The following is a 10,095-nucleotide window of genomic DNA, read 5'->3' on the forward strand; positions in this document are numbered from 1 at the left end:
AGACAGAGACACAGAGAGAGACAGAGAGAGAGACAGACAGAGAGACAGAGAGAGAGACAGAGAGAGAGACAGAGAGAGACAGAGAGCCAGAGAGAGAGACAGACAGAGAGCCAGAGAGAGACAGAGAGAGAGACAGAGAGAGACAGAGAGCCAGAGAGAGAGAGAGAGAGAGAGAGAGAGCCAGAGAGAGAGACAGAAAGAGAGACAGAGACACAGAGACAGAGAGAGACAGAGAGAGAGACAGAGAGCCAGAGAGAGAGCCAGAGAGAGAGACAGAGAGAGACAGAGAGAGAGACAGACAGAGAGCCAGAGAGAGAGACAGAGAGAGAGACAGAGAAAGCCAGAGAGACAGAGAGAGAGAGAGAGAGAGCCAGAGAGAGAGACAGAGAGAGAGACAGAGAGAGAGACAGAGAGAGAGACAGAGAGAGAGACAGAGACACAGAGAAAGACAGAGAGAGAGACAGAGAGAGACAGAGAGAGAGACAGAGAGAGAGAGACAGAGACACAGAGAGAGACAGAGAGAGAGACAGACAGAGAGCCAGAGAGAGAGACAGAGAGAGAGACAGAGAGAGACAGAGAGACAGAGAGAGAGAGAGAGAGAGAGAGAGAGAGAGACAGAGAGAGAGACAGAGACACAGAGACAGAGAGAGCCAGAGAGAGAGACAGAGAACATGAAGGGTTCTATGCTATTCCATCAGCCCAGAGAGGTGCTGAGGAGTGATGAATTCAGGCATTCACTGGTTTTCTTAGGATACGTCCCAAATGGCACACTATTCCCTATACAGTTCACTACTTTTGATCAGAGCCCTATGGGATTCCCTATGGGCTATGGTCAAAAGTAGTTCACTAAATAGGTAATAGGGTGTCATTTGTCATCATTTGGAACTTTAGCTCTCCCTGACTTTGATGAACAGCAACCATATGTTTCCCAACTGAGGATGCCCAGAGCAGAGGCAATGGCAGCAGGCTAGGACACAAACCATGTATTGTTTTAAGGCCTAGTCAGTCTCGCCAACCAAGCACCAATCTAAACATCACGTTGGTTTCCTCGCTAGTGATAAAACAATTATGACATCACATTGAATGTCTCTTTCCTTCCAAACAGTAGACTGTTGAGGTGTATACTTTTGGTACTGTTCCATTGGTTCCAAATTGGTTAAAAAGGCTTCTTGACAGCTTCTACCCCCAAGCCATAAGACTCTTGAACAGTTAATCAAATGGCTACCCGGACTATTTACATTGTCCCCAACCCCAACCCTCATTTTTACACTGCTGCTACTAGTCAGTCGACCAACTGAATGTATTCAACTGTAATGTGTCTTTCATTTTGAATTTGTCAATCAAGTGCCTCTTAAGTATTTGAAAGTATATGACATGTGTTTTGAAAATATCTAAACTGACGCAGGTGAAGGCCGTCAGGATTGACTCTTCTACTAGAAACAGTGGCACCTTTAGAGGACCGTTGCCTTTTAGTGTGTTGATTGTGTAAGACGTGAGACGGATTATGAGAGGATGTTGTCATGGTTTAATGTGATAGGCAGGCAGACCATGTTCCCTTTCCTCAGATGAGTCAGGTGATTTTTAATCCATGTTGTCAGACTAAGCCTACAGGGCGTCATGTGACAGGGCCCGTAACTGTTCCTAACAACACTCTGTTGACCAACCAGGAATCAAACCCTGGTATCCAGGATGAATGTGTCGGCTCGTCACACTAAAGCCTAGGCATTAGCATGGAGAGATCATTTTTCTCATATACAGCACTTTAGGATCATAGAATTGAGGCTTTGATTTGTTCTCTTCTCTCCAGGCCCCTCTAAAGTAATGCAGTGGTCTCCAGGCCCCTCTAAAGTAATGCAGTGATCTCCAGGCCCCTCTAAAGTAATGCAGTGATCTCCAGGCCCCTCTAAAGTAGTGCAGTGATATCCAGGCCCCTCTAAAGTAATGCAGTGATCTTCAGGCCCCTCTAAAGTAATGCAATGATCTCCAGGCCCCTCTAAAATAATGCAGTGATCTCCAGGCCCCTCTAAAGTAATGCAGTGATCTTCAGGCCCCTCTAAAGTAGTGCAGTGATCACCAGGCCCCTCTAAAGTAATGCAGTGATATCCAGGACCCTCTAAAGTAATGCAGTGATCTCCAGGCCCCTCTAAAGTAATGCAGTGATATCCAGGACCCTCTAAAGTAGTGCAGTGATCTCCAGGCCTCTCTAAAATAATGCAGTGGTCTTCAGGACCCTCTAAAATAATGCAGTGATCTCCAGGCCCCTCTAAAATAATGCAGTGATCTCCAGGCCCCTCTAAAGTAATGCAGTGATCTCCAGGCCCCTCTAAAGTAGTGCAGTGATCTCCAGGCCCCTCTAAAGTAATGCAGTGATCTCCAGGCCCCTCTAAAGTAGTGCAGTGATCTCCAGGCCCCTCTAAAGTAATGCAGTGATCTCCAGGACCCTCTAAAGTAATGCAGTAATGCAGTGATCTCCAGGCCCCTCTAAAATAATGCAGTGATCTCCAGGCCCCTCTAAAGTAATGCAGTGATCTCCAGGCCCCTCTAAAGTAATGCAGTGATCTCCAGGCCCCTCTAAAGTAGTGCAGTGATATCCAGGACCCTCTAAAGTAATGCAGTGATCTCCAGGCCCCTCTAAAGTAATGCAGTGATATCCAGGACCCTCTAAAGTAGTGCAGTGATCTCCAGGCCCCTCTAAAATAATGCAGTGGTCTTCAGGACCCTCTAAAATAATGCAGTGATCTCCAGGCCCCTCTAAAATAATGCAGTGATCTCCAGGCCCCTCTAAAGTAATGCAGTGATCTCCAGGCCCCTCTAAAGTTGTGCAGTGATCTCCAGGCCCCTCTAAAATAATGCAGTGATCTCCAGGCCCCTCTAAAGTAATGCAGTGATCTCTAGGCCCCTCTAAAGTAGTGCAGTGATATCCAGGCCCCTCTAAAGTAATGCAGTGATATCCAGGCCCCTCTAAAGTAGTACAGTGATATCCAGGCCCCTCTAAAGTAATGCAGTGATATCCAGGCCCCTCTAAAGTAATGCAGTGATCTCCAGGCCCCTCTAAAGTAGTGCAGTGATCTTCAGGCCCCTCTAAAGTAGTGCAGTGATCTCCAGGCCCCTCTAAAGTAGTGCAGTGATCTTCAGGCCCCTCTAAAGTAGTGCAGTGATCTCCAGGCCCCTCTAAAGTAATGCAGTGATCTCCAGGACCCTCTAAAGTAATGCAGTAATGCAGTGATCTCTAAAGTGATCTTCAGGCCCCTCTAAAGTAATGCAGTGATCTCCAGGCCCCTCTAAAGTAATGCAGTGATATCCAGGACCCTCTAAAGTAATGCAGTGATCTCCAGGCCCCTCTAAAGTACTGCAGTGATATCCAGGACCCTCTAAAGTAGTGCAGTGATCTCCAGGCCCCTCTAAAATAATGCAGTGGTCTTCAGGACCCTCTAAAATAATGCAGTGATCTCCAGGCCCCTCTAAAATAATGCAGTGATCTCCAGGCCCCTCTAAAGTAATGCAGTGATCTCCAGGCCCCTCTGAAGTAGTGCAGTGATCTCCAGGCCCCTCTAAAATAATGCAGTGATTTCCAGGCCCCTCTAAAGTAATGCAGTGATCTTCAGGCCCCTCTAAAGTAGTGCAGTGATCACCAGGCCCCTCTAAAGTAATGCAGTGATATCCAGGACCCTCTAAAGTAATGCAGTGATCTCCAGGCCCCTCTAAAGTAATGCAGTGATATCCAGGACCCTCTAAAGTAGTGCAGTGATCTCCAGGCCTCTCTAAAATAATGCAGTGGTCTTCAGGACCCTCTAAAATAATGCAGTGATCTCCAGGCCCCTCTAAAATAATGCAGTGATCTCCAGGCCCCTCTAAAGTAATGCAGTGATCTCCAGGCCCCTCTAAAGTAGTGCAGTGATCTCCAGGCCCCTCTAAAGTAATGCAGTGATCTCCAGGCCCCTCTAAAGTAGTGCAGTGATCTCCAGGCCCCTCTAAAGTAATGCAGTGATCTCCAGGACCCTCTAAAGTAATGCAGTAATGCAGTGATCTCCAGGCCCCTCTAAAATAATGCAGTGATCTCCAGGCCCCTCTAAAGTAATGCAGTGATCTCCAGGCCCCTCTAAAGTAGTGCAGTGATATCCAGGACCCTCTAAAGTAATGCAGTGATCTCCAGGCCCCTCTAAAGTAATGCAGTGATATCCAGGACCCTCTAAAGTAGTGCAGTGATCTCCAGGCCCCTCTAAAATAATGCAGTGATCTCCAGGCCCCTCTAAAATAATGCAGTGATCTCCAGGCCCCTCTAAAGTAATGCAGTGATCTCCAGGCCCCTCTAAAGTAATGCAGTGATCTCCAGGCCCCTCTAAAGTAGTGCAGTGATCTCCAGGCCCCTCTAAAATAATGCAGTGATCTCCAGGCCCCTCTAAAGTAATGCAGTGATCTCTAGGCCCCTCTAAAGTAGTGCAGTGATATCCAGGCCCCTCTAAAGTAATGCAGTGATATCCAGGCCCCTCTAAAGTAGTACAGTGATATCCAGGCCCCTCTAAAGTAATGCAGTGATATCCAGGCCCCTCTAAAGTAATGCAGTGATCTCCAGGCCCCTCTAAAGTAATGCAGTGATCTCCAGGCCTCTCTAAAGTAATGCAGTGATCTCCAGGCCCCTCTAAAATAATGCAATGATCTCCAGGCCCCTCTTAAGTAATGCAGTGATCTCCAGGCCCCTCTAAAGTAGTGCAGTGATCTCCAGGCCCCTCTAAAATAATGCAGTGATATCCAGGCCCCTCTAAAGTAATGCAGTGATCTCCAGGCCCCTCTAAAGTAGTGCAGTGATATCCAGGACCCTCTAAAGTAATGCAGTGATATCCAGGACCCTCTAAAGTAGTGCAGTGATCTCCAGGCCCCTCTAAAATAATGCAGTGGTCTTCAGGACCCTCTAAAATAATGCAGTGATCTCCAGGCCCCTCTAAAATAATGCAGTGATCTCCAGGCCCCTCTAAAGTAATGCAGTGATATCCAGGCCCCTCTAAAGTAATGCAGTGATCTCCAGGCCCCTCTAAAATAATGCAATGATCTCCAGGCCCCTCTAAAGTAATGCAGTGATCTCCAGGCCCCTCTAAAGTAGTGCAGTGATCTCCAGGCCCCTCTAAAATAATGCAGTGATCTCCAGGCCCCTCTAAAGTAATGCAGTGATCTTCAGGCCCCTCTAAAGTATTGCAGTGATCTCCAGGCCCCTCTACTGTAATGCAGTGATCTTCAGGCCCCTCTAAAGTAATGCAGTGATATCCAGGCCCCTCTAAAGTAATGCAGTGATCTCCAGGCCCCTCTAAAGTAATGCAGTGATCTTCAGGCCCCTCTAAAGTAGTGCAGTGATCTCCAGGCCTCTCTAAAGTAGTGCAGTGATCTCCAGGCCCCTCTAAAATAATGCAGTGATCTCCAGGCCCCTCTAAAGTAATGCAGTGATCTCCAGGCCCCTCTAAAGTAATGCAGTGGCCCCTCTAAGGTAATGCAGTGGCCCCTCTAAGGTAATGCAGTGGCCCCTCTAAGGTAATGCAGTGATTTATTTTTTATTATAGGAAAAAAGTCTCTCCTCACCAAAACACAATCAGTCAGAGAAAAATCATATTTGGCATAGACTCCTAAGGTAAACATTACTCCCTCTCATACAGTAAATACATAGAGTTTAATCAATAACACTCCATTATACTATAGGACAACATCATCACATATTGTCATGCCTCCTCCCACTCTCCCTCTCTGGCGCTCGAGGGCGCCAGGCTGCCCTTCACTATCTGTCACCATTATGATGCACATCAGCGCTCATTGGACTCACCCTTGGGCCCCCTCACCTTGTTGATTGACCCGTCTATATCTGTCTGTTTCTCCGTTGGTTCCCCATGTCAGCATTCATGTTGTTATGTTTTCTCTTGTCCAGACACTGTCTGTGTTCTGTTCCTGTCCCAATTCTGTTCCTGTCTGTGTTCTGTTCCTGTCCGAGTTCTGTTCCTGTCCATGTTCTGTTCCTGTCTGTGTTCTGTTCCTGTCCGTGTTCTGTCCGTGTTCTGTTCCTGTCTGTGTTCTGTTCCTGTCCGTGTTCTGTCTGTGTTCTGTTCCTGTCTGTGTTCTGTTCCTGTCTGTGTTCTGTTCCTGTCCGTGTTCTGTTCCTGTCCGTGTTCTGTTCCTGTCCGTGTTCTGTTCCTGTCTGTGTTCTATTCCTGTCCGTGTTCTGTTCCTGTCCGTGTTCTGTTCCTGTCTGTGTTCTGTTCCTGTCTGTGTTCTGTTCCTGTCTGTGTTCTGTTCCTGTCTGTGTTCTGTTCCTGTCCGTGTTCTGTCTGTGTTCTGTTCCTGTCCGTGTTCTGTTCCTGTCCGTGTTCTGTTCCTGTCCGTGTTCTGTTCCTGTCTGTGCTCTGTTCCTGTCCGTGTTCTGTTCCTGTCTGTGTTCTGTTCCTGTCCGTGTTCTGTTCCTGTCCGTGTTCTGTTCCTGTCTGTGTTCTGTTCCTGTCCGTGTTCTGTTCCTGTCTGTGTTCTGTTCCTGTCCGTGTTCTGTTCCTGTCTGTGTTCTGTTCCTGTCTGTGTTCTGTTCCTGTCTGTGTTCTGTTCCTGTCCGTGTTCTGTCTGTGTTCTGTTCCTGTCTGTGTTCTGTTCCTGTCCGTGTTCTGTCTGTGTTCTGTTCCTGTCTGTGTTCTGTTCCTGTCCGTGTTCTGTCTGTGTTCTGTTCCTGTCTGTGTTCTGTTCCTGTCCGTGTTCTGTTCCTGTCCGTGTTCTGTTCCTGTCCGTGTTCTGTCTGTGTTCTGTTCCTGTCTGTGTTCTGTTCCTGTCTGTGTTCTGTTCCTGTCCGTGTTCTGTTCCTGTCTGTGTTTTCATTAAATGTTCACTCATTGTACTTGCTTCTCGTCTCCAGTGTCTGTCCTTGCACATACTGTACATTACCAATACATACTCTTATTTAACCTTTATTTATAGGCTTCAAAATAATCTCAATTCAGACCAGGGTCTCTTTTTCAATGGTGTCCAGTGTTACAACTATCAACAATCCAAACAGATTAAACAGAAACGGCAGGGTAGCAGGGTAGCCTGGTGGTTAGAGCATTGGACTAGTAACCGGAAGGTTGCAAGTTCAAACCCCTGAGCTGACAAGGTACAAATCTGTCGTTCTGCCCCTGAACAGGCAGTTAACCCACTGTTCCTAGGCCGTCATTGAAAATAAGAATTTGTTCTTAAACTGACTTGCCTAGTTAAATAAGGAAAAAATTAAAAAACAAACTACAGACTTAAATGTTAAGGAATGGTAAAGAAAGCAGTTAACACATAATGAATGTACTCATACAGTTAACACATAATGAATGGTAAGGAAAGCAGTTAACACATAATGAATGTACTCATACAGTTAACATATAATGAATGTACTCATACAGTTAACACATAATGAATCTACTCATACAGTTAACACATAATGAATGGTAGAGAAAGCTGTACTCATACAGTTAACACATAATGAATGTACTCATACAGTTAACACATAATGAATGGTAGAGAAAGCTGTACTCATACAGTTAACACATAATGAATGTACTCATACAGTTAACACATAATGAATGGTAGAGAAAGCCGTACTCATACAGTTAACACATAATGAATGGTAAAGAAAGCCGTACTCATACAGTTAACACATAATGAATGTACTCATACAGTTAACACATAATGAATGGTAAAGAAAGCAGTTAACACATAATGAATGTACTCATACAGTTAACACATAATGAATGGTAGAGAAAGCCGTACTCATACAGTTAACACATAATGAATGGTAAGGAAAGCTGTACTCATACAGTTAACACATAATGAATGTACTCATACATTTAACACATAATGAATGGTAAAGAAAGCAGTTAACACATAATGAATGGTAGAGAAAGCCGTACTCATACAGTTAACACATAATGAATGGTAAAGAAAGCTGTACTCATGCAGTTAACACATAATGAATGTACTCATACAGTTAACACATACTGAATGGTAGAGAAAGCTGTACTCATAGAGTTAACACATAATGAATGTACTCATACAGTTAACACATAACGAATGGTAGAGAAAGCTGTACTCATACAGTTAACACATAATGAATGTACTCATACAGTTAACACATAATGAATGTACTCATACAGTTAACACATAATGAATGGTAAAGAACAGCCGTACTCATACAGTTAACACATAACGAATGTACTCAGTTAACACATGTACTCATACAGTTAACACATAATGAATGTACTCATACAGTTAACACATAATGAATGTACTCATACAGTTAACACATAATGAATGTACTCATACAGTTAACACATAATGAATGTACTCATACAGTTAACACATAATGAATGTACTCATACAGTTAACACATAATGAATGTACTCATACAGTTAACACATAATGAATGTACTCATACAGTTAACACATAATGAATGTACTCATACAGTTAACACATAATGAATGGTTAACACATAATGAATGTACTCATACAGTACTCATACAGTTAACACATAATGAATGGTAGAGAAAGCTGTACTCATACAGTTAACACATAATGAATGTACTCATACAGTTAACACATAATGAATGTACTCATACAGTTAACACATAATGAATGTACTCATACAGTTAACACATAATGAATGTACTCATACAGTTAACACATAATGAATGGTAAAGAAAGCCGTACTCATACAGTTAACACATAATGAATGTACTCATACAGTTAACACATAATGAATGTACTCATACAGTTAACACATAATGAATGTACTCATACAGTTAACACATAATGAATGTACTCATACAGTTAACACATAATGAATGTACTCATACAGTTAACACATAATGAATGTACTCATACAGTTAACACATAATGAATGTACTCATACAGTTAACACATAATGAATGTACTCATACAGTTAACACATAATGAATGTACTCATACAGTTAACACATAATGAATGTACTCATACAGTTAACACATAATGAATGGTAAAGACAGCCGTACTCATACAGTTAACACATAATGAATGTACTCATACAGTTAACACATAATGAATGTACTCATACAGTTAACACATAATGAATGTACTCATACAGTTAACACATAATGAATGTACTCATACAGTTAACACATAATGAATGGTAGAGAAAGCTGTACTCATACAGTTAACACATAATGAATGTACTCATACAGTTAACACATAATGAATGTACTCATACAGTTAACACATAATGAATGTACTCATACAGTTAACACATAATGAATGTACTCATACAGTTAACACATAATGAATGTACACATACAGTTAACACATAATGAATGTACTCATACAGTTAACACATAATGAATGTACTCATACAGTTAACACATAATGAATGTACTCATACAGTTAACACATAATGAATGTACTCATACAGTTAACACATAATGAATGTACTCATACAGTTAACACATAATGAATGTACTCATACAGTTAACACATAATGAATGTACTCATACAGTTAACACATAATGAATGTACTCATACAGTTAACACATAATGAATGTACTCATACAGTTAACACATAATGAATGTACTCATACAGTTAACACATAATGTATGTACTCATACAGTTAACACATAATGTATGTACTCATACAGTTAACACATAATGAATGTACTCATACAGTTAACACATAATGAATGTACTCATACAGTTAACACATAATGTCCCTTTCATGTATTGCCATTTGTCCTAATGAACATTGAGAGCCAAACTCCTTATCCCATAATTGGATAAGCATATCATTTGTTTAAAGCAGGAGCCTGCTGAAAAGAGCACAATTGAGAGTAATAACATGTCTTGATATTTAGCTTCCCCGGGTCCTGTTGCTAAGAAGATGCTGTGGTTTAGGGATTATTTAGACAGGTTTCACTGAATCAGCCCCTTCCAATGTCTTGTAGGATTACTACTATACTGTATCGCCCCAAACCCGGAGACAGTGGGAGTGGATTGTGAGTAATGGGTACTAATGCCCTTTGAACTCTTCAAGGAAAGCACCTTGCTATGCTTTGAGGTGGCCTGGCCGGTTGCTCACCATCACAT

Source organism: Oncorhynchus clarkii, unplaced genomic scaffold (assembly GCF_045791955.1).
Source record: "Oncorhynchus clarkii lewisi isolate Uvic-CL-2024 unplaced genomic scaffold, UVic_Ocla_1.0 unplaced_contig_9001_pilon_pilon, whole genome shotgun sequence".
In the NCBI taxonomy this organism is placed as follows: Eukaryota; Metazoa; Chordata; class Actinopteri; order Salmoniformes; family Salmonidae; genus Oncorhynchus; species Oncorhynchus clarkii.